Below are 26019 nucleotides of genomic sequence, written 5' to 3' on the forward strand. Positions count from 1 at the left end.
TAGTGAGAGGGGATATTGGTGTAGTTGTTTTTGGTGAGGGATTTGTATGTGAAATAGTGCTGGTGAGTGGAATTAGAGTGTTAGATGGGGTGTTGATGGGTTTTGGAGATGAATGTACGAGGTGTGTAAGAGGTGATGGATGTGTGTCAGGGGAGTTAGTGTTAGTTGTGATGACTGGAAGAGGTAATATGTGTGGTGGAGTGAAATGTGGGGATTGTATGGTTGTGTGTAATTGGTGAAGAGAGGGGAAGGGTGTTTGTGATGGTGTGTTGGAAGGCTGGGGTTCGGCATTGTTATGATGAAAGGTGGTCTGTGTGGAGCAAACAGTGGATAGTGTTGTTGGTTAGTATGAGCAGAGAGTGTGTATCTGGAAGGCTGAGATTGAGAGAAATGTATACTGTAGTTTTGTGTCATGTGGGTGATGGCAGGTTGTGTTAGTGGGAGTGGACAGAGTAGTGTTTGCTGTGAGAATGAAGGTGTTTGACTGTTGTAGTTGTGGAGGATATGTGTATATGTGTTGTATAATGAGTATTGTGTTGGGTGATGGGACATTGCAATCTGTCTGCGGTCAGTTTGTGATGCATGAGTTGGATGTCTATGCAGATAATGTGTAAAATATATGTTTCTTTTTCTTTCCAATGACCCTTAAACCAAAGACTTCTCTCTGAGTAATGTTCACAGTATATGATCTTCGTCAACATTTTGCTTGGCTCAAATGTGTGCTGTTACTGAAGTATCCAACAGGAGTATACTTGTTTTGGGATAGCCATGCACTCATTGTTTTCAAAACTTTGCCTTCTGAGAGGAACTGTTGACCTAACCCTCGTATGAGTTCAAATTATAACAAGGGCATTAGTGGGGCATGAGTCTGTCTGGCCTATAAAAGGGATTTAAAATAACATCATTTTTGTATACCGGGCAATGTTAGCACACAAAAAATAAGTAACAAATAATGACAGTGTGAGAATATGAAGATCCCTCTTATATCGAAGGCAATGCACTTTGCTGTGTGCCATCCATCAACCCATTCAATTTGGATATCTTGGCATAAGTAATTTTATTCAAGAAAGGGACTACATAAAGTTCTTAATGGACAACCCCAGTAGGTACATGGCTTTGAAAACTACAGCATCATATTTCACTATTGAGCCCAAGTGGGTATATGTGAATACTATAGTATGCATATAACCTCAATTGAAATTATGTGCGTGCAATTATACAATCAACTACCTGCCATAGGTGCAGGCAGTAGTCTGTTTATATGCGTCTTAAAGCTGACTCACTATTTTCTCATTTATGGGTTTGTCAGGCTATGGGGCATGAATTCGGGTTGGAGATGTATTACGCATAGTTACCAGTAGCACACTTTTGGGAGGGGTTTTCGAGTTGGTGAACTATTGGCTAATAATTTGTGCTCTTTCTCTTTCTACTCAGCAGGACCCTGCAGCTAATAATACTTGTACTCGACATAATAAAGATGCATTTTTAGTCCAGCTTCTCTATGTTCAAATTAGGCAGGGTATAGAACTGTTTCATGAGGTAATTTGAAGACTACAGCTAAATTGTCGACTTCTCAGAATCTAAGCAGTTAATATTAAGTTGAGACTTTTTTCATCAAATTCTCAATGGCCCATCACAGACTTATAAATCTCTCAACCTTTTTCTGAGGTTTTGCTAATCAAGGACAGGACAGATGATACTATCAAGGTCTCAAAACAGCATAGTTTTGTGGCACTAATCTATTGGAAACGTGTTAGAGGCTGTAAAACAATTGACAGTTCGCATGAAGTGCTGCGGGTATTTCTTACTTTTTTATTAGTACCATGCAGGTTTGAGGCTTTAAGGCTTGACCTAAAAAGAAAAATATGGTGAAAGCAATTATGCATATTATAAATATTTGTCTAATTTCAAATTTTGAAGGTCTTAGCAATATTTCTTTGGGATTTTCTCGCTTTATGTATTAACATATCTCTGGGATGGTGTAGTTATAAACCAAACCCGCGTTGTCCACTCGAGAATGAATGGATTCCCTGGAACAATGAGTATTTCATACGTTGTAATGCTTTTTCAATCAGAAGGTAATTACACTTTTTACATAATAATACCTAAGTCACACTTGCACCTGGACAAGTCATTTGTGAATAAATCAAATAAAGTAGGAACAAGAACTTGAAAAGAATATTCGGCACCACATTCTTCATGCACCCTGAAACAGTTAAAAAGTACAAACACACAAAGAGGCTTATTAACAAGCTGCATTACTGTAGTATGTTTAGTAGTATAAAATAGTACTACTAATGTACCACAAAATGCTATTCACATACCAACGTTCGGAGATCTATGTCTCCATCTTGCCTATCTTTTCAGAGCAGGGTTCTGCGCAAAAAAAATATAAATATGACCCTCAGTTTTCCAAAAATGTCACAGTTACAGCAGAGCACTAGAGTTACTAAGGTCTTCACCTTAAAAGGAACAGAACAAGTGTCAGTACCAAGAAATAATTACTTAGCTGCGCACTCAAATTTATCTCTTAAGGTATTTTCAATAATTATATTGTAGAGAAACAATTTTTCTTCTCTTTTGTTCCGAGAGGTTGAGAAACAGAAGTTGTTTGCAAATAAATTTTAATAAGTTGCTTCGACCAGACTAAGGCCCATATTTATACTTTTTTATTGCCGCATTTGGGGCACTTTTTAACGCAAAAGCGTTGCAAACTTTCAAAATACAATTGTATTTTGTAAGTTTGCGCAGTTTTTGCGTCAAAAAATGACGCAAATGCGGTGCTAAAAAAGTATAAATATGAGCCTAAGTTGGTGAGATCATCAGAGGATGCTAACATCCTCAGTATGTAGTGCCCAACTCCACAGATATTAACAGGGTCATTTACAAGAAATGATGCTGAACTGCGCTAGCGCAGTAGTGTGTTAAATTTTTTACCACCGGCTAACGTCAGATCCTAACACCTTGTGTGCACCATATTTACAAAACGGCGCACCATGGCATTAGGATTTGGTTAGCAGGAAAAAATGACGCTAACCTTTGCGCTGCGTTGTAAAGCAAAATTACGCTAGTGCTGCAAAAGTGATGTTAGTCTGATAAGTATATATTTTGATGCTAATCAGCCTAGCATCACTTTGGAGCCAAAAGCTTTTTAAAAAACTGCAGCGAGACACTGTTAAAAAAAAAAAACACCGAGACCCAGAAACAGCACAGGAGACCCAGTCATGGAGAACCAAAGACCAAATAACCCCAGGACAACCCCAACAACCCAGGTACTAGCCAGGATGTCCAGGCAGAGACCCAGGAGAAGGGGAAGAGGAAGCGGAAGTGCAGGTTCAGAGGAGAACAGCATTTGCATCAGGGAGGTGACCCCCCATCAACCATAGCTAATTATCATCTCCAAATTGCCATTAGGGAAAAAGGCAACAGTGTGGCAGAGGTCAAGAGGACAGTGCAAGGGGCTTAGAAAGAAACCCTGCAATGTCAAACTGGGGGAGGCAGCCATGTCCTTGTGCCAAAATGTACTGTCTGCAGGCTACAGTCTAGGATGCTGGCATATTTATGGTTAAACAGCAAACAGATGTAGGGGCTCACCTACAAGTCCCTTGTGCTGCTCATTCCTCACTTCTTCACGTTTGAAAAGGGAGGCACTGGCAGAGCAAGCAATTGGAAAGAAGCCCTGTAATGTGCAACCACCTACCATAAGTAGCACATCCCAGGACAGAACCAGGACCTCACTTATCACAATGTGTGAAGTGCAGCATCATTCTCCACTTCGTGGGCTCAAGTAGTCCCTGGCCGACAGCTCTGGTGTCATGGGGCAGAGGCACGAGCAAATGCCCCGCCAAAGTGGTACCAGCATGATTGAGAACAGGCTGGAGGCAATGCAAGAGGTCTTAGAGTCCATACAGCGGAAGCTGTACTCCCTCATTGCCAACTTGGGTGACTACCACCTTTACATTGCTGCAGTGCTGCTGACCCTGCAGGCCCTTCTTGCTGTTGTGCTGCTTCATGTGTTCCCACAGATGAGAGCAGCCGGGGACACAGCATCTGCATCTTCAACCCCTGATGTGTGTGCGCCTCCCTCTACTGCAGCACCTACAACACCCCTGTCGCAGGATGCTCCGCATACATCAGAGGATGAATATGTGGAAGAAACATCTTTCACAAAGAAAGCTGCCTGGTAGCTCTTCTCTGTGGCACATGGCCCCTTTCTCATTTGCTCTGGGCTTATGATCATGCCAGTGTTTTAACATCTGGCACAGTTCTCAATTGGTTTCTCTCACTTGTGTGGACTACCATGCTGCCCAATCTTCCCTAATGGGAATGGCAAGTGTTTCAGCAACACATTCTTGATTTAGAGTGAGTGCAATTACAACAGCATTACAACAATGCATGTCCCATGACTTATCAACTCAGAGTGACTGTGTATGAATATGTTTTTGAATATGTATCCATGCACATCCAGATTGTCACGTACATTGCTAAATGAAGTTTGGAGATAGCTGATGTGACACTATTGCCAACCTGACAGGTGCTTGACCATAGGGGTAACACATAGGGCCTCATTACAACCTTGGCGGGCGGCCAACGCCGCCCGCCAAGGTTTAACCGCCGTGCGACCGCACTCCCACCGGCCCCATTTTGACATCCCCACTGGGCCGGCGGGGATGTCGGCCGCAACATGGGAGTCGACTCCTAATGGAGCCGGCGGTGTTGCGGCCGTGCGACGGGTGCAGCTGCACCTGTCGTGCTTTTCACTGTCGGCAGTGCAGACAGTGAAAAGCAGTGTGGGGCTGCGTCTGGGGGCCCCTGCACTGTCCATGCCTAGTGCAGGGCATGCACTTCCAGCTAGCCTTTCCATGGCGGTCTCTACCACCATGGACAGGCAGGCGGAAAGGGGACTCGTAATCCCCTGGGCAGTGCTGCAAGCAGCGCTGCCCTGGCAGATTAAAACTGCCGGGACAACCATGGCGGCAAACCGCCGGTCCCGTCGGTGCGACCGCGGCGGAATCTGCAAGATTGTACCGCCAGCCTGTTGGCGGTACAATCTCCAAAATAGCCCTGGTGGTCTTTCACCGCCAGGGTTGTAATGAGGCCCATAGTCACACATATATCAAAGTACTGCTTGCAGAGACAAAGGGATATGCCAGTTACGACCTGTGCAGACATGTTACCGCCTAGACAGCGAATCATGGTGGAGACCATATAGTAGGTAACAAGAAGATTTCATAAACTATAACTAAAAGCCAAAACTTCTCTAAACTAATTAACCTATGGATACTAACCTAAGCTACAATAACTTATCCTAACATATCTTCAAATCACTTCGCTGATCTTAACTTATCCTATACATTTAACGACACATGACAAACTCCAACCCCTCTGCCCCGCTCAAAATACATCTGTAGACAAGGACAACAGGAATTACAGCTAAACATTAACTAACTAAGGGCCAGATGTATGAAAATGCAATTTTGCATTTCTTAAATAGAGACTTCATAGAAATTGCTATTTCTGAAATGCAAACTACAATGTACAAAGATACTGATTTTCTGATAGTGATTCCTACAAAGTAGGAATTGCCATAAGGAAATTGCTATTAAGAAATCCCATTGCACTTGAGTCAATGGGCCGTTTTTGCATTTCCGAAATAGGGATTTCCCATTAGGGAATCACTATTTTTAGAAATTCAAAACCAAAGATGGCAATGGGCAAAAGGTCCCCCTTGGTGCACCCCAGAAATTGGTGAGCACCTGTAGAGCACGCATATGCCCAAGGGGTATGTGTGTGCTCTCTTGGCATAAAAAAATGGGGGTGCTTTCTTTTTATTGCTCCTGGTTACCATTGATTTCAAGTCGATGGTAACTGCATCTCCTAGATGTCCAAATCGCATTTAAGAAATGCGTAGTACATCAGAATAGGAATCACAAATAGGAAATCCCTATTTACAATTTCATGTTCTCTGAATCTCAAATTGCGATTTTTACAGGTTACAAAGCGCAATTTCGAATTTCTAATGGAGAGAAATCACAATTTGCACTACCCTAAAGGGCTTTGTACATAAGAAAAGCCCATTTTGCATTCCTTAGCAACCCGAAATAGCGTTTCAGAACATTAAGAAATGCAACTTGACTTCGCACATCAGTCCCTAAGCGTTTCGCCTAAACAAAGATATATATATATATATATATTTGAATTTTATATATTTTTAAACAAACATATCCCAAACAACACCCTCCTCCCTAGTCGATTTCCAGTCCATTGGACTGGAAATTGAGGACTCAGCAATGTTGCTGTCCTTGATGTTACATTTTGGGCTTGCTCCAGATTTTCAAACTTACTAATCGCTCAGTTGTTCCTGCTCCCCGCTGTCATTGCCCATGGGAGATTATGTCCTGCACATGTGTCTGGCACTATGCAGCACAATGGTAATGTTTTAATTACTATTGGTGGGGAGCAGTGTTCCCTCTAAGCTGTGCGCCTGGGCGGCCGCTCAGGATGTGGATTTTCACCGCGCAGGGGGTTTTAAGGAGTGCACAAAACAAAGGGATCTCCTGCTGACAGGAGAAGAGCTCTCAATGAGCTGTTAATGAAGTCACGGAGAGGGCCTTGATATTTTCCCTTCTGCCCTCCTGACTTTTAGTTTTTAAGGTGTGACTCCTTCACCCCACCACAATTCTTGGAGGAGCTGTTTTTGAAAATGCATCACCAGCCCATGAGATTTACACACTCTGCAAGTGGAAAAACGGGGAACATTTGGGTGGGTACTACAACTTGTATCATAAAAGCACAGCAAATGAATAAGCTGTTTTGGTAAAACTATGTTTATATTTGAAATACCATAAATATAATAGCCCAAGATGTTCCAAGAAAACAGCGTTCTTGTCAAGCTAACTTATTTAGGGAGATGGAGAAATGCAGAGATGAAAAAGAAAAGTGAGCCCAGCTGAATACAAAGGTGATAAAAAATCTGCATCTCTGACACGCTGTCCCTGGCTAGGAGGAACATTTCCCTACTTACATTCTTAATGTAAATTAAATGGGCCAACTTATTATACCTTTGTGAGTATAAAATGAGTGTTTTATGAATGCAGTGTGAGTAATGTGAGTGCAGGGGGAGTGATTGTATTGGGAGTTCAGGGTGAAGCGATTGCTTGTGTAGTGTAGAACGAGTGATGTGTGTGTGTGTGTATGGTGAGTCAGGTCTGTGTGAGAGTAGAATGAGCGGTGTCTCTGTGTGTGTGTGTACAGTGAACAATGTGCCTGAATCCAGTGTGTTTATGAGTACATCTCTGTAAGGTAAGCAAAGTGCCTAAATAGGGTAAACAATGTGTCTGCGTGAGTATAGGGTAAGTGGTGTGTCTTTCTTAGTGTAGGGCGAGTGATGTGCTCTGAGTGCAGGGTGAGTATTGTGCCTGGGGCCACGTTCTCAGAGTGTATTGCCAGTGCAGGATAAGTGGTGTGCCTGTATAAGTGCAGGGTGCAACACATTAAAGCCAAACCTATTTCAATTCACTACTTAATTTTTAAATGTTTGGGCACGTGTCCCTTCTAGTCTCAATAGAAAGTAGTATCATTTTTGATAGTTTCACTCAGTTGCGCACACAAACTCAAAATGTGCGCACAAAAACAAGTCACTGCCACACAAACACTAAAATAATTAGAGGGAACACTGGTGGGGAGTACGGTAAATGGTCCCACAACCTATCATGACTCTAGGAGTAATACTGGTGTAGTCTGATAGCCCCCTCAACAATGTATCAGGCCTTGTGATGGCCATGATTTGTTGGACAGTGCTTGGCTTCTCTGTGGCTGTGTTTATTAGGAGTAATCAGCCACAGCTGCAGCCATTTCCTTTGGCCTCTGAACAGTAAGTAGGGGTGATTTGGGGGAATGTTGCTTACAGCTAATGGTCCCACATCTATGTACAAACCATGCTGTGTCATGATGCACTCAGACCCATAGCCAACAGCATGAGACATGCAATGACATTGATTGGCATACAGGCAAGATGACCGCTGATTTGTTGGAAACTGCTACACATAGAGATGTACTGTCCTCTGTGATACACTTGCTAGTTGTCATACATGTAAGTGCAAAAGATGTGTGAGTTGTCAGCAGTGTTATAAAGCTTTCACCCACTGATTTGACACATATCTCACAGTAATCAACTGTTGCAGTTCCTGACTGATATCGACAGACCTTGGCACACAGTGTTGCCCTGATGCTTCATGTAGTGATTCCTATCTATCTGTTATTCTATTGATACAACAGTTCAATGGCAGATATGTGTGTTTTCAGTGAAACATGTATATTTGGGATGCAGTGCAAACATTGCACACCATGATTTTCTGAGCTCAGTGCATTGTGTCTGTTACTTAGTGGATGACAACAGTGTTCACACTAGATTAACAACTCTTGGGGACTACTCATGGTTTCCTTTATGTATTTTTTGTGAACTAGGACTCCGAGACATATGTTATATTGAATGATATATTTACATGTTTGGCAGACATGCCTTACTCCACATGTATTTATGTGAAACAATGCTGAACAATGTGAGCAGGTCACTGTACCCTTGCAACAGTATTGTGTATGTCTGGATGATTTGTGTGGTCATCCTCCTCCTCTTCATGGGGAACCTCCTCCTCCTCATCCCAGGGGACTTTTGTTTTCACACAGATGTTGTGCAGTATGGCACAGGCCAGGATCATCTTGCACACTAATGATGGTGAATAAAGCAGTCGCCCACCTGTGCTTTGGTATTGTCATGCACTTCAGCAAACTATGATCACATAATATGTTAGTCATGCCAGTGTGGTGCAATTTACAGGGGCCTTTTCACTCACTGTACGAGGGGGTCACATGCAGTACATGGGCAGATATATCATAACAATAAACTTACTGACTGTCATGTTTGTGCAGCAGAGTTGTATGGTGTCTGATTCCCATTGCTCTAGTCCATTCAATGTTTTGTTTTGCCACTACATGTGTGGTGCAACATATTGTTCCTGGCAATCTTTTCAGTCATTCCGACCTAGGTTGTTGGTGATATGCCAGACATGGCTGACATAGACACATGTATGGGTCCTTGCTCCTTCTCAGATGTTGGAATTGCCCTACATTACATTTGCTCATGCCTTTGTCCCACATTGTCCATGACAGTAGACATGATGCGATCCACACAGTATGCCCTCACACTTCTTAAATGGGTGACCAGATGTGACAACTGGCATTTCCCAAACCATGTTTGCATGTCAAAGTGTTTTGACATTGTGTACTTTTGTATGTAAATTGTGCCCAAATTGTGCCCACAACACATGCATCCTGCAGATTTGTGGGTGTTAATCTGCAGTCCAGCTACACAACCTCCTGCAATGCACTACATCTCTAAGATGGGGAACTGGTACACATTACTTTCGGACTCATGACACTTTGTGATCCAAGCAAGTGAAATTACACAGAGGGTGCCTGGGGAGTACATATTCACACTTGATCAGGGGTTGTAGATGTACCTCTTTGCTTTCAGGGTATATATTGTGTATGCAGGAGCAACTTGCAGCCAAGGCTGCTGCCTCAGTAGCATGGCAAGTGATGTCTGTGTGTACCATTAGACTTCACAGATGTGAGATGTGAGTTATTGGACATAGCCATGGACATTTGTACAGTTACATGGGATCTGGCAATGGCACATGCCTTGCTGTACTGCCAAGCACCACTGTGAATTGCCATAAAAATGCCTTATCAAGAAGATATGACACCTTTCTGTCCTCTCCCACTGCAACAACACACAATTTGCTGCCTAGTGCCAAGGCAGGCAGCCTTGCAACATGGTGAAAAGGTGCGTGCATTGTGGGGATGATAGTTTTTTATGCAGGAGGGAACACCTTCCTGCACAAAAAAAATCACAATCATGAGCAGCATTTCCCTCTTTCTTTGTGTGCTACAGAATGCAGCATACATAGGAAGAGTAAGATACAGGGAGTGATAGGGATATTGCTCCCCATTGCACCACTCTTATGCCACCACTGAGATGGCACATAATTGTAATACATTTCCTGCCTTGTAAATTTGTGAATATGCCAGGTACCTTTTTTGTTGATGGGTGTTGTGTGGGTATACCCCAAGCAACATAACACGGAACGGACGTTTCACACAGTGTTACGCATGTAAGCGGTCGATATTTACAAGGCCATTATAAGCAAAAGTGACTTTTCCTAAGCCCGTCATTTTTTATGCCTACATTGCATATCACTATCGTATCTGACGCAGCCAGATCCAATGCTAATGAAAATGACGCTAGCCCAGGAAAAGTGATGCTAGAGGCCTCTAGCACCACTTTGTAAATCTAGCGTATATTTTTCACCTCTGCAGCGTAAAAAAAATGAGACTACAGTGGTGCGAAATGCTTGAAAATGAGGCCCTTTGTGTGCTCAATCATTCGAGAAATAGTTACTACAGCACATTTGCGAGGATGAGTCTGGCAATACTTGAAATTCCCTCTAAAGTTTTTTCAAGTTTCTTTTCATATGTCTTTTAGGACTCTCCTACCACACGATCAATCAGTCCATCAATCAAATATTTCTAGAGATCGCAGCTTATCACCCATGGGGTCTCAAGGTGCTGTCTTGGGCGTGCTGATCATTTGAAGAGCCAGGTCTTGAGATCCTTCCTGAACTGCTTCATTGATGGGTTCTCTCTGAGGTTCAGTGGGAGCGTGTTCCAAGTCCAAGCTGCAAGGTAAGAGAATGATCTGCCTCCAGCTGTGCTCTTCCTGAATCTGGGGATGGTGACGAGGGTGAGTTGGGGGGATCAGATTTTTCTGGTGGCAGTGTAGAAAGTCAGGCAGTGGTTAAGGTAGGTCAGTCTAATGTTGTGGAGTGCCTTGTAGGTCTGTGTCAATAGCCTGAAGGTGATGTGCTTGTTAACAGGGAGCCAGTGGAGGTCTCTGAGGTGGGCGGAGATGTGACTGTGGTGGAGGATGTTCTGGATGAGTCTGGCTGCTGCTTCTGGATTCTCTGTAATCTTGCTTGTAGCTTCTTTATGATGCCCCATACAGTGCATTGCCGTAGTCCAGTTTGCTGCTGACAAGTGCGTGGGTGACTGTCCTTGTTGTCTCAGTGGGGATCAACATGAAGATCTCACGAAGGAGACAGAGAGTTTGGAAGCATGACGATGTGACACCTTGACTTGATGGGTCACGGATAGCGTGGAGTCCAGGATGATGCCCAGGTTACGTGCGTGGTTGGTGGGGGCAACCAGGAGTTGTCCCAATCAGAGGAGGTTTAGTACAGTATGAGGATCTCTGTCTTGTCTGAGTTGGGTTTGAAGCAGCTGGCTTTCATCCAGGTGGCGACTGCTCTCATTACGTTGTGAAAATTGCTCTTGGCTGTTGATGAGTCGTCGGTCAGAGAAAGAATCAGTTAAGTATCGTTGGTGTGGGAGATGATGTTTAGGCCCTGTTGTCTGACGATTTTACTGAGCTGAGCCATGTAGATGTTGAAGAGGGTTGGAATTAGTGATGAGCCTGGGGTACTCTGCAGCAGGTTTCCTTGGGTGCCGAGTTGAACGGTGAGAGTCTGACACTCTGCGTGCTTCTAGTGAGAAAGGATCAGATCCATTCCAGTGCCTTGCTGCAGATGCCAGCGTAGTGGAATCTGATTCATAGGTTAGAGTGGGACATTGTGTCAAAAGCAGTGGAGAAGTCGAGGAGGATGAGGGCAGCAGTGTCTCTGTGGTCCAGTATGGCGTGGTTGTCATCGGTGGCTGCGAGGAGGGATGTTTCGGTGCTGTGGTTGCACACCATACAGCACAAGCTATCTGTTTGCTGAAGTCCTATTGTCAGTTTACATTGGGCTTAAAGTTCTTTCACTGTTTACCTTTGGTTGGATTTAATTTCACTCTCATTTGCTTATTTCTTATTTGATGGCTAGCCTTGACCAGCTTAGGTCTATCCCATGGCTTTTTATTAGGGAATTACATTTTTCTTTAGTCTTTGGCATTTACAACAGTGTAGCATAGAAAAATTGTAGCAAAACAATGTTTTTTCCAGTTGTCTCCAGCTCTTCCCATCCGCAATAGTGCTGCCATTTCCTGCCAGGGGCCTTCTCTCACCCTCGATGTTGCTCTCTCACTTGTAGTTCTTCCCTACCCAAGCTCCATGTTTCTTTCTTTCACTCATGTCCTGTGCTTCTCTCCCACCCCATCTATTGCTTCCCCCACCTATGCCCCCTTGTGTTGCTTCTGTACCCGCTTGAAAATGCTTTTGTGCTACTTTTTTGTTTATCTACAAATCCAACTCAGACCAGTAAATAAAGACAAGTAAATAAAAAGGAAAAACGCACCAGCATCATTTTGTAGATGCACACATGTCAATGTGTCATATCACCCTTTTTACCCCTCGTTAGCCATACTGTGCACCATCAGAGATGCTGTTCAAGACCACTTAAAACCATTGGCAAAGGCAGTAGGTCCCAAAGCAAGCACCTATTAAATGTGCTGATGGTTTTTGCATGTTGAGGTTCTCTTGAATGGTTTATGTCCTGAAAATTTTTCTTGAGAAAGGACACACTACAATTGTACCATGTACTTCTCATGAACTACAACTTGAACTGGAGACCATTTGGATGCAAAAAATACTTGTTACCTGGAAGTGCGCGTTTCAAATAAGCAAGTATGAGGAACGTTAGACTGTGGGAGAATTAGGCCAAGGTCCTGATGTGAGACCTTTCTCAGAGTAAATGAACATGTTCTATGTCTAGCAACTAGCCAAACAATATTACAGTAAAGCAATTATTATATTAAAATGTCCAAACCAATGTGGTATAGAAGACAGCTCTTAAATAAGAGAATTTCTGACAAAATTAAGGACATTGTTTGGGAAAATCAGAACGTATAAAAGAAACAAAAACCAGTTCAGATATTGAATTTGAGTTTAAGGAACGCTGGGCCAGAAACACTTTTATCAGAAATGAGAAAAATTATGTGTACACTGTATCTCATACACATTTGAATTGGCTTAAAATAGAAGTTCGAACTGGTGAGGCAAAAGGGTTGTATGCAGGTGCACGTTCAACAAGAATGCATGCAGCCCCAGACTTAGATTCCTTTAGTCCTAATGTTGCAGACGTCCATATTTATTATTCAAGTGCTTGGACAATATCTTCGAGATTTCACTTAAATCAAGTTTTAATATATAGCTAAATCAGCATACTGTGTCTCAACTTGAAGTTAGTTGAACAGACATCCTTCCTCAAGATAGAATGTTCTAGAAAAAGCTTTAGTACCTGATCCTGGGTCCAACAGAAACAATACAGCTATCTCCCACCTTTTGCCTCAACCTTGTGAACATCATCTCACAAGGACCCTTTACCAACATCTGAATTTTAGAAGTTAATTGACATGCCACCCCCCTACTAATATTACTAAAACTCCAAAGAATGTCTTCATTGGACCTATCTGGGGACAGGCAGGAAATACAATCATTTGTCCCATTTTAAACTAAATTGTTAAAAAAGACCTCTGGATTGACATTATTCCACTTCAAACTAATCCCTTTATTTGCCTTATATGCAATAGATAAACAAATGGCCTTTGACAGAGCTGCATGATAATTACCAAGCAAACAGATGTGAATGGGATTGTGGTCACTGGTTGGTAGGCAGTGCACTTTAAAAAAAAAACACACTGTGTGCCAAAATAGAAGATATTAGAACAAAGTCAATTGTGCTCCACCTGCCTCTCCCCATAAATGTAGGGGGTCTGGTGTCACTTTGATCCAATATATCTGAGATGTCAACTAGTCTATAGGAAATGATCAATTTATTGAGAGCTTTACCATACGCAGATTGGACAAAATAGCCATTAACATCCCCCTGTGAATCATACAACCCACAAATGCATTCTGTGCTATACCGACATTTTATAATATTAAAATCACCTGTCCATATTAATGGCACAAAAGGTTTCTCTTGTCTGTTATAGAACTGTGCCAGTGTCTTCTCCAAATCCTCAACAATCACAGCTGTGTTTGAGGCAAAATCATCAAAATAAAAATTAATCAATCACCTTAACCTTCAGATTTTCAAATGCACACAATAAAAACAATCGCTAAACCCCTCTTCCCTCTTCCTGAAGGTGATGGAAGCTTGGGTGAGCAATAAGCCATATACCCATTTAATATAACAGGGTTGGAGGTCCATGTTTCCTAGCAACATGTAATGTTGAAATTGGTAATGTAATTCAGCTAGTCCTCATTAAGAAGATTGTCACAAATCCCTGCCACGTTCCAAGATAAAAACTGCAAACCCCGAATACTATCACTGCAGCTAATGTTAGAATTAAGTTTTGAAGATGGCTTACCTGGAACAGGACAGGGAGCGCTAATTTTGAGACAGGTCTCTGATGACAGTGCCACAACCCCGGGTTCAATGGGCTTTGGTAGAATCAGGGGTCAATCTATAGCCAGAAAATCTGATAGGGCTTCAAAGCTATTGGGATGAAAGCATAATGCTGGTGGGGGGTGCCTACTGATTGGCCTGTTGTACTTACAGGATCTATTCTGAACTTTCTTCCAGTACACCTCTACTGGGGAGGATAAGAAAGCCTAACGGTCTAACCATTATTCCACTTAGATTTTCATCTAACTGCTCAGGCGAGACAGCAAAAAGTTAACCCACTAAACATTCTTAAATTTAACACAACACAATCTCCCTCAATAAACTTTGTCATGTGGCCAACCCGGCTGACTCTGCGAGCCATTACAAGATTATCAATCACTGATTGGTGGAAATTAGCTTTCTCCTTACACCAGTTTGCTGCTTTATTAACCTTACTCTGTGTATCCTCTAGGGAATCAATGGACTGGGATGGAACACGACCTTTTGTTTTAGGCATTGTTCCCCCTTCAATAACATGAGACAGCATTATAGAAGGTTTATTACTATCCTTCATGGAATTCCCACACGCAACAGCTGGCAATGAGGAAACTATCAGTGGGAGAGCCTTTGAAAGCAGGCTAATATTTCTTGCCAGGGGGTCTGTAGCCTGGGACCAGTGCCGGGGTTGGGGTTGGGGTTGAGGCTGGATCACAAGAAGACAGTGATGATAGTGAAAGCCTTCGCTCAGCCAATTCAATCTCCTTGGTAAGAACGTCCACAGCCTTTTGTAAAAAAAAACATCCAATATAGAATTAGTGGAAGGTGGGGCTGATGCAATATTAAACCTGCCCATATTTAACAATATTACAGGAGAACCTCCCCGGACAGTCAGCCCCAAATACGGCAAAAAGGATTAACAGTGCCCTGTCAGTAGGCCTGCAGCACACTATGAATAAATAACTGGCCCACCCCTGAAAAGTCCAGTAAAAGTTTGATGTACCTTCTACCTTGGCCACCCAGGGATCCAATACTCAAACCAGATTCCACCGAATATGAAACAGGCCAAGAGAGGTTGCCCAGCCTTAACTGGCCTCATACGGACCTGATCTTGGCCCGGTCTTGGCCCGGGACGTGCCCGACCATGTCCCGTTCTGCAGGTAAGGCATGGTGATTTTATGTGCCTCCTGGTGCTCAGGGTACATCCGCGGCTCGTCCCTGGCTGTGGTGCTGCTGGACAGGAGTGTCCTAGAGCCCCCGGTCTGTGAAATGCATCCCACACTGCGGGGAAGGCACAGTGATTTTATGCACCTCCTGGCGATTAGGTGACGTCAGTGTCTTGTCCGTTGTCGCAGTAGTGCTGGATAGGTGACTCCTAGAGCCCCTGGTCTGTGAAATGTGGCCTATGCAGCGGGGAAGGCACAGTGATTTTATGCACCTCTTGGTGCTAAGGTTATATCAGTGGCTCATCCCTGGCCACGGTGATACTGGACATGTGAGTGTTAGAACCCCCTGTCCGTGCAATGAACACCTGTGTATCTGCAGTGAGGTTGCCCTCAAGGTTGGGCCTGTGTCAGCCCTGCACATATTGTCCGGACAGCCAACTGTAGCCACTCAAGTCCTTCAACCATAAGCAGCAAGGGAGACCACAAGGCCTGGATTGTGGTCACCAAATGCCATTCCTGTGGGGAATGTGATTTAACTATAAATACAAAGTTCTCCAACTATGCAAAGTGTGCCTACTGGTTTTTGTTAATGATGTGTGCCTGTTCCTTTGTGTCTACAACCACATTTATAACACAAATGAAGGTTTAGCAGTGCTAGTGTCATTTTTCTTAGAATATTTAAATTAACAACATTGCAGTCTGGAAAGGAAATGTCCTCTGCATAGAAAGAGATGTGTGCCCCTGCCCTGAGTGCCCAACTGTACTGTTGTCTGGAACCCTAATGCTGATTTTCTTTCTCATGTTCGACACAGATTATGTGTACATATGCCTGTCTCACAGATTGCAGTCTTGATGGAATGGGAGGGGTGCCTAAAGCACACCCCTCATAATGGTGGAAGGCTGCCACCATCAGCAGGGGTTAAGCAGCACAAGCATGGTGGTGGCAGCATACAGTCTAGTGATGAATTATAGTGAACAGGACCTTTTTACTCTTTGTCACTGGAGTGAAGCCCACAGACTCATTCACCTTTTTAAAAGTTCCACTGTTGGGTGCTTAACTTACCAATGGCCTACATCATGATGAAAATATGCTGAGAGCAGGTGTGCTCGCAAGAAGTAAACTACACAATTGGTAAAGTGTGGTACAGTGCGCACATGGTAAATGTGTGTAGGCTTGCAAGGTGTGTTTTTAAAATAAGACTCTCTGGTACAATACAAAAAAGGCTGCCATACTGAAAAGTGTGCGCAGACTGAATGTGTTTACTGCATATAGTTATGCTTGTGGTGGCATTATACATGAGGATCACAGTGCTTTGTAGTAAGTCTGATGTGGTTGTACACTGAGAGCAAGTGGGCCTGCACTGGTACACTACCTGGAGGACCTTCAGTTTCATTTTGGCAAGCACAGACCTTTCAGGTGAAAACATGATGAGTAGAGAAATTCCCCAGAAAGATGTGTCCTGTAAGATGGAAGGGACATGTACTGGAGGATGGAGAGCCAGGCTTTCTCTGTTCATTTCAAAGGGCTGTTTGATTCAATGATAGATCACAAGGAAGTGGCCTGGACACATCTCAGGAAGCGAGAGATGGGAAGGGAATCATAAAGAGTAGGGCTAGGAGCCCAGGATTAACCATTTGATGCATATATTACACTGTCGCTGACATCCAGGTGTGAAGTCAGGTCCTCCCATGAATCTTTTTGTGGATTAATCAACTTCTGAGTTCTGACTGCTGTATTTGGTATCCTTCAAGATAGAGAAGAAAGGGGAAATATGTCAATTTCAAAGAAACAGAACTCCAGCATAAAATTTCAAAGACTCAGCCATTCAATTACATTTTGTTTTTGGAAAAAGACTAAAAGTATTGAATTTGAGGCCCAAAACGTTGTTATCTGTCGAGCAGCCAGATGGCTGTGTGAGGGGGAGAATCTCTGCAAGACTTCTTCCTGTGACCAGTACTGGGTGTCCATGTCTGCTACCTTCCTGCTGGGTGAGGGGACATCACCCAGGGATACCAAGACTACCTGCACAGGAGCCTGAGACACCAGGGCCTTCCTGCTTACCAAGACCAATGTGCCCTGTGAGCAAGAGGAGCTTTGGAAGGAGCAAAGTCCAGGAAGCTCTATCACGAGGACTCCCAGTGCAGTGTGTGAGGAATCTACTCTTGCACAGATTGGGCTGTAGCCCATGTGCTGCATATTTTCGGCAACTCCTGTGTGTCAGGAGGGGCCCCTATGGATTGAGTCGAGGAACGAAGGTTGTGTGGAGGGTGCCATGCCAGCATGACCTTGTGGTGGGTGGCCCGGTGTGCCAGAGAGGGGGCCTTCATGAACATCAAGGCCAGGCCAGTGCAGCTGAACTTGTGAGTGCCATGGCAGTGACCCCATATGTCAGGAGGGGCAACCGGAGACACTGAGGCCAAGGGTTCAGGCCGGTGCTGGAACTGAGAACCTGCTGTTGTGACCAAGGTGAGTCCAGCCCATATTCTGTGAACTGCACTGAAGAATCCCAAGGGTCAAAGGACATCACTGGAGCTCAACTGGAGCAGGGAGATCAGCCTCTCTCCCTCTGCGAAGTAAAGTGTGACTTACTGTGTGATCTCTGGAGCAGGAGCAAGCCCAAATGCTAGAACCAGCCAGCACCTTAGTTCAGAGTTGGGAGTCTGCACCTGCCGGGTGCTGCTATGTGTGCCTTCGCACAGCCTGACTTTGCCAATTCCGAGCATGACTTTGCTGTGCTGCTGAACGGTTCCGCATACGTTTGGAGCGGGTAAGCCATGAACTGGGCCTTTGGGGTCCCAGGGACATACTGCCATTGGCACTGCAACTATATAGTCTCTTCTGACTGAAATTCCAAAAGGAGTCAGAGGGGCGGACTCTTGAGTATGGCCTAGTAGTGTACATTCCCTGAATGTGACCGTCAGCGAAAGGGGAAGGACATCAAACCTGTTGCACTATAGTTAATAAAAGAGGGAGTGATCTGAGAATTACTAAAGCTATGACCTCAAGGGGGATTGTGTTATTGCTTTTGAGTATTGTTTACCTTTGCCTGTGTAGAATTAGAATTAAAATATTTCTTTTATAGGAAAACAAGTGTTTGACTGGACATTGATTTATTGTTCATTCTGCTTGCATGCTGATTTATGAGCCAGCCGTGTTCACTGATCTGTATCCATGCTCCCCACCAAAGGAGCCTTGACTGCTTGACTAATGCTACCTAAGTGAGAGTCAGCTGCATAAGGGGTGCTTGGCCGAGTTGAGCAGAATCCATAGAAGGGTAGGCCTCGTGACATCAGGAGTAAAAGGCCTCAGACATCATGGATGGGCCCAGTAACTCCTGCGCACCCCGTGGCCTTCTGAAAGGGGTTCTGACAGAGATTTTTGTACCTCAACCATGAGGGTGTTAGAGAATTGTTTTGCAACACTTTCTGTAGTACTTTTGAATGTTCAAAAGGGTTAACACACCAAGGTTTTGGATTCAATTATGTTATAACCCTGTGACTCCTTCTACTGTAGACATAGCACCTTCCTCCACTGTAGTGTTGTATGCCCACCCTGTACAGTGATCAGTGAAAGATGATTAGAGATGATTATCCATCTCACTTCTTATCAATATCTTGTGAAACGAGAAAGAAAGAAAAAAAGAAAGAAAGAGGCCAAAATAGAGAAAACAATTAAACAACCGGAAACATCTACATTGTGGCTACAATTTAAGATGAATATATGAAGGGAGAGATACAACTCACTAACAGGGAGAGGTTGAAAAGACGCAAAAATACACATGAAATGGGGTAATTGTTGAAAAACAGTAATGAGTTAAAGTGGGTGGAAGGAATAGGGATGCTTGGGGAGACTATGAAGGTAGAGGGGATGAAACGAGGTAGGAACTGGCCATTGACTTCTGTTGTAATTCAGTCCCATCTATTACCCTCTACTTCTGTTTGCAGTTCAGGGAGTGGCCCCTAACGTCTCTTATTAATGTCAATTGCTTTGCAAGTCAAGGCGGTGGAATCATATATAGTCCTGGCTTGGGCCCAGAAAATAACAATGAATTGCTTTGCCTTTTTTCCTAGAGTGAAACGTGGAGGCTCAGACCGTTTTGCCAATGACACTACAACATGCCTAAGAAGTTTTCAAACCCGATTGGACAAAGTCTGTCATACAACTCACAGTTCCAGACGTGTCTGCAAAGTCTAAAGCCAACCATGCTGCTGGATGATTTTATTAAAAGGAATTGTCCGAAACGCATGAACCATCTTTACGCTTTTTGCTTTCAGATTTTTAGCTCCCTCTATGTTTCATGCCTATCGAACATGGACTCATTTGATCGGGCACCTCCAACCCTTTAGATTTAGGGCATTCCTACACTCATGGAGATGAGAAGATTGTTCTATCCACTAATTTTATTTGTATTAATAAATAGTACATAACGGGACACCAAGGCCAACGGGGCTGGTTAAAGGACACCAATATAAGCAATCAATAATCTAAAGAGACAGGAATTATTGTGTTTATCAACTTGTGCCTTTGTACAAATATTTACTTTACTAATTTCGAATTACAGATATTTTTACTTTGACGGAATATACTATGTAACAATGCAAAGTAAACTGCATGCTTCATCACAACTCGACAAACATTTAAACTCACTTTTAGAAAGGTTTAGGCAGCTTCCTTCATAATAGAAAGCACATTCCATAGTTAAATCACTTGACAGATCGTCTCCATATCCAGTTAGACCTTGCACTGTTTGCAGCTGCAGTTCAGTCACAAACATACCGTGCCTTAAATATTATCCTGTTCTTTATCAACCACTGACAAGAGAGAGTATGCAAAGGCAGCAATAAATCCTACCGATTATCTTTATTTCCTATATATATTAGTTCCTTCTTTAAATTCAATGCTTACAAAGGCACAATCTCCGGATTTGCTGATTATATCTCCCTCCTCCCACTTTGGTGAAACAAATAGGCTAGTGAGAAACATGAGAGTTGTTGTCTACTAAAGGACACTGTGACCTTTAGAAAGGAAAGACTCTAAACATGTTTTAGTTCTTACCCTTTTCAATAATTCTTCAACAGTTGATGGCCATATATCATTCACATTTTTTCCTTTTTTCATAACTTTTATTTTGTCTAAACATGTTCAGTGCTGATTAAATGTTGACATTGCAGTGAAGTAAAAACAAAAGTGAGCCCAGGGAAGTGTTTCATGTAACTACTTTATATTATAGTGAGTTTTAATATGATCCAAAAGGGTGCTTCAGCAGAATCACAACCGGAGAGCGCGAGAGATAAAAACAACAAAGATATAAGGCTGCCCTCAGAGTTTGACCTTCTACAAGGAAGGCAAGTGTGAACGAGCAAGCACAGCAGGGAGGATATTTTAAATTAGCTGTTGAAAGATAGAAGGGAGACAAAACAGAGCCACACGGAGACAATTATCCGGGATGTTCACCATGTTCTGCCTGACCAATCGCGCAGTTTAAATTCTCCCGATTAAAATGTATTTGCACAGCTTTTGAGTTATTTATGTGTTTTGTTAAAATTATTTGGTAAAGCAGAGTGGGAACCAAAGTGCCCACAGCCTCTATATTTGTTCTAGCTGCTGTCATTCAGCGTTGACGACATACTTATTGCTGCATAAACATTGACGTTCTGGTCGTACTGCTTTTTGTTTGATTAACTTCATTGCATGCTATGTGCTTGTTACCTTCCCTGTAAAGGATGGTCTACCCCCTGCAGAGCTTCTAAGCGCTGAGAAACCAAAAGTACAAAACACATACAAGAAGCCAGAATTACTGGCATGAAAGACATTGGACTTGAAGTAACAGTGTTTTTAATTTTTTACAGAGAGCTTGGCGACCTAGTGTCATGTTAAGGATTTCGGAGGCCCCAGGCAAGACATAATGTGGGGTCCCCCTGCACGGAGCAAATCTGTTTATTATCATCCATTTCCTGCTAATTTAAGCATTTTGTCAAATAAAAAATATTTTAATGTTAAACTTTAACAGGGTCACAAAAAGGGGTTGAAATATGTCTTTCACGGGACCCCAAACAATTCTTAAAATGACACTGGGAAGGGAAAGTGAGCAGTAGGTATGTACAGGTGGAGAGTGTTAACTGCCACCAAGTGTTGTTGAGCCGATCAAGGGTATGCAAATCTGCAAGTAAGCACTAATGAAAACTAAAATCTAATGAGCCTTTTAAGTTTATATGGAAACAAATGCCGGCAGTCATATTTCGCGCTACCACATGTTTAAAAACATTTTACTTAATCCAAAACAGCCAGCATTTATATAGTCATGTTTTGTTTGTACTTATTCCAGAACCTCTTGTGCCCTGTGTGAGGAAAAGGAAGTGGGAAAATGTTACCTATAATCCTTAGATGCTCTCTTGGCACTCGTGAAGTTGGTGATACACAACTGGTCATCCATAAAAGTACGTTTTCTATAAGAGGGCAGGTGCTGTTTAGCACCCAAGATCTCTAGGGCAGAGATGCCTGTAAACAGTAGGGAAATTCAATAAAATCCATCCTATAAAAAGTAATCAGATTTTTCCAGCTATGTACTTCTTGCCTCCCGTAAACATTTCATGCTCCAGGATGTTATGGGTGGAACAATAGGTGAAACAATAGGTAGCAGAAAATGTCATAAAAAGTCTGAGTCCACCCATTTCACACTGCAAGGTGCTGAGGAGGTGAGCCAAGATAGTGAAGGCAAGGTAGGAAGGCAGGATGTGGCTTGTAATCACTGGGAATACAGGAACGGGAAACACATTTGGCTGGTTGTGCAAGCTGGGGAATAATTACGTGGGTGGCTGAAACACTGTGTGCAGGCATGCAGTGAGCTCAGGGTGGATCAATTAATCAGTCAATCAGGGATTTGTAAAGAGCGGCTACTCACCTGTGAGGGACTCAAGGCGCTGGGGGAAGTAAGGAGTGGTGCTGAGGATCAGTGGAAGAACCAGGTCTTGAGGTCCTTCCTGAACTGTGACAGGGTGGTAGATTGCCTGAGGTCGATGGGGAGGGTGTTCCAGGTCTTGGCTGTGATGTGGAAGAAGGTTCTTCCTCCGGCTGTGGTTTTCTGGATGAGGGTGACGTTGGAGAGGGTCTTTTCAGTGGAGCAGAGTTGTCTGATGGGAGTGTAGAAGGATAGTCTGTGGTTGAGGTAGGCTGGTCCAGCGTCGGCTAGGGCCTTGTAGGTGTGGGTCAGGAGCTTGATGGTGATTCTCTTGTCAATAAGCAGCCAGTGTAAGTCTCTTAGAAGGGCGGAGGTGTGGCTGTATCGTGGGGCGTTCTTGATGAGACGGGCAGAGGTGTTCTGGATGTGTTGTAGTCTTTTCCAGGTCTAGGCAGTGGTTCCGGCGTAGAGTGCATTGTCGTAGTCGAGGTGGCTGCTGACAAGGGCCTGGGTAACTGTCCTTCTAGCTTCGGTGGAGATCCAATTGTAGATTTTTTGAAGCATGCGCAGTGTGGAAGCAACCCGATGAGACTGTGCTCACCTATCGGTCCATTGAGAGCGATGAGTCTAAGATGATGCTGAGGTTGCAGCCACAGTTGGTGGGGTTTGTGGTGTTTCCAAGGGTGGTGGGCCACCAGGACTCATTCCCGGACTCATTCCAGGTTGAGGGTGTGGAGCCGAGGATGAGCACTTCTGTTTTGTCCGAGTTCAGTTTGAGGCACCTATCTTTCATCCAGGCAGCAACGTCGTGGAGACAGGTGAGTAGAGTGTCATGTGAGACTGTGTCAAAAGTGGCAGAAAAGTCCAGGAGGGTGCGGATGTCGTCCATGGTGGCGAGGAGGGTGGTCACGGTGCTATGGTTTCTTCTGAATCCTGACTGAGAGTGGTTCAGGATGTTGTTGGTTTCCAGGAAGCTGGTGAGTTGTTTGTTGACTGCCTTCTCAATGACTTTGGCCGGAAAGGGGAGCAGGGAGATGGAACGGTAGTTCTTGCGGTCTGTCGGGTTGGTAGTGAGTTTCTTCAGTAGAGGTTTGATCTCGGCGTGTTTCCAACTCTCCTGGAAGGTGGCAGTTTCAAAGAAGCGGTTGACGATATGCCGGAGTTTGGGTGTGAGGATGTTACTGGCTTTGTTGAAAATGTGGTGAGGGCAGGGGTCAGAAGGAGCTCCTAAGTGGATGGTTGCCATGATGTTGTCTCATTGTCAGTGATGTTGTTCCAGCAAAGGAGGGTGTGGTGATGCTTTGGTGGGCGGGCTGGTGGTGAGAGTCGTGGGGAGGCCCTAGGTGGTGAAGTTGTCATAAATGTCTGCGATCTTGCGATGGAAGTAGTTGGCAAGGTTTTTGCAGAGTTCTTGCGACAGGGGGCTGTCGGTGGAGTTGGAGTTGGGGTTGGTGAACTCTTTGATGATGGTGAAAAGTTCCTTGCTGTTGTGGGTGTTTTCATTGATGCGTTGTTGCAGGGTGTGTTTTTTGGTGGTCCTAATGAGCTGGTGATGATGTTTGATGGCATCAGGATCGTCTCCTGGCAACTGAGGGGGTCTAGTTACTACCATTACCATAAGATTCCTTGCCTTTTTTGTATGCAAGTAGATACATACTCTGTAAACTTATATATATGTTTAGACATACCATGCATAGTTATGGGCTGTGAGGCTTTGCAACTTGCCAGCAGGAGTCAGAAGCCTTCAATAACATAATCTAGGTCCATCCATAAATTCAGTGCAAGGCAGTTCACATTCATGTGGCCATTCTAAGCCTCATGGACACATATTAATGTTTAACTCTGAATTATCTGCACAGATATAAAACTGCCTGTTACAGGGTCACCGTAAGGAACACTCGTAGCCAGTTATTATAATATATATATTCTTTATTAGAATTTGCTGTTTACTAGTAGTTTACTGTTTTGTTCTTTCTTTCTTTTGTCATATGTGTCCTTTCCGATCCATGTTCTTCTTTGAGGGTTCATTGGGTCTTCATTTTCTTCCTTCTTTTCCTTCCAGATGGTGTTTCAGGAGGCACATGGGAAAAAGAAGAAGAAAAGACTGTTGGTGGACAGGTAAGTATTACCCCTATTTTCCCCGGTCTGTCTTGCTCTCCTTTGTTTTCTGTTTTCCTCTTACTGTTTTTCTTCTCTTTTAGTTCTTGTTCTGCATTTCTTGTTTATAAGCTTTCCTTTTCTTCTTTTCTTCTACTGTCTATTCTTCTGCCATCACTGTCTCTTTTCTTGGTTCTGTGGTCTCTTCTTCTACCCTTTCTGTCCTTTCCACTTTTCTGTGGTTTAATCGAGGTCGTTGGTTTTCCTTCCCCTCCTATTTCCCTAATATTTCAGACAAACGCTATATTTAGAAGAAATAAAAATACAAAAAACGAAAATACGAGTCTGACATCAATCTTCACTTTCTTTTGGTTCTGGTACTTTCTTTCTGTACTTTCCCTCCACAGCCGTTATTATACTTCATAACAACCCTGGCATTGAACCAAATATCAAAACCACAAATAAAGAAAAGAGAGAGAGGAAAAAAAAAAAAAAGAAAATACCCAGCCTTGTCTGGTACTCCGTCCTCCCACCTGTTTCACTGTTTCTGTTCCCCGTCCTAAATTGGGGCCGTACCTGGCAGGGCCACGTTCTCCCAAGAGCATGGCCTATCTGTTGGCCTTGTTGCCTCTTGTTCCTCCACCTGTGCCCTGGGATGAGGGTCGGGCCGCCGTCTTTGGGTTCCCCCTCCTGGACCTGGCTTCTTTCCCTTTGTTGCAACTTCGTACTGCACTTCGCTTGCCACTGCTACGTCCGCTGGACTTCTCCGCTGTTCGGCCTCGCGTTGTGCTGCTTCTGCTGGTGCTGTCGCTGCCAACAGGCTCCTCCTCTCAAAACGTCCCGATATGGGTTTAAAAACCCCTCCTTCTATCGGAGACGCTTCCTGAATGGTTTACTGTTAGACTACGTAAGGGTCATTGACTCCGGGCTTGATGGTGCCCCTGAGGTACTGCTGTGCCGGAACATCGATAATCGGTCCAGCACACTGCCCATCAAAGGATTTGATCATTTAGTTAGTGCAACAGATACACATTTAGGTGGGGTGGAGCTGACCCTCATTGAACATCAAGATCTGAGTCAAAAACAGATGACAGTCAGCAAGTGAGCTCCAGCTTGTGAAAAGATTTAAATAATTCTAGCCGAGAACATCCAATCTCAATATCAGAAAATAGGGAGACCTGGATGCAATGGTTTGCAATATAAAATGCCATTGACAGATCTAACAAAAGTAGGGTACCAACACCTCTGATAATAATCTTCTTTCACAGGTTTTCTACAATTCAACTTAAAGTCACCCTTTGTGCTCTGACCAGCTATAAAGTCAGTTTTGGGGATGTCTAAGATTCTGTGGCCCTATTGCTTTATGGTGTGTCATTAATACTTCGAACAGGGTGAAAGAAATAGATAGCAACATCTTCAAAGAATTCCTTCTGAAATAAGCATTGGGCTTATTCTGCGACACGGAAACTTATTCATCAT

The 26019-nt window shown here is 43.6% G+C and overlaps 1 long non-coding RNA gene across 3 annotated transcripts in view; it reads left to right on the plus strand.

Moving 5' to 3' along the window:
- The window catches only part of LOC138297252 (uncharacterized), a 205989-nt gene extending 181239 nt beyond the window's left edge, over positions 1-24750 (plus strand). For 2 of the 3 annotated variants that reach the window (XR_011203972.1, XR_011203973.1), the window contains exons 3-4: positions 10544-10743; positions 19616-20962. This is a non-coding gene — a long non-coding RNA (uncharacterized lncRNA). Of the gene's footprint in view, positions 1-10543; positions 10744-19615; positions 20963-24505 lie in introns of those variants that run through there. The other variant, XR_011203974.1, reaches the window with a different exon arrangement.
- The last annotated feature ends 1269 nt before the right edge of the window (positions 24751-26019 follow it).

Source organism: Pleurodeles waltl, chromosome 5 (genome assembly GCF_031143425.1).
Source record: "Pleurodeles waltl isolate 20211129_DDA chromosome 5, aPleWal1.hap1.20221129, whole genome shotgun sequence".
Classification (NCBI taxonomy): Eukaryota; Metazoa; Chordata; class Amphibia; order Caudata; family Salamandridae; genus Pleurodeles; species Pleurodeles waltl.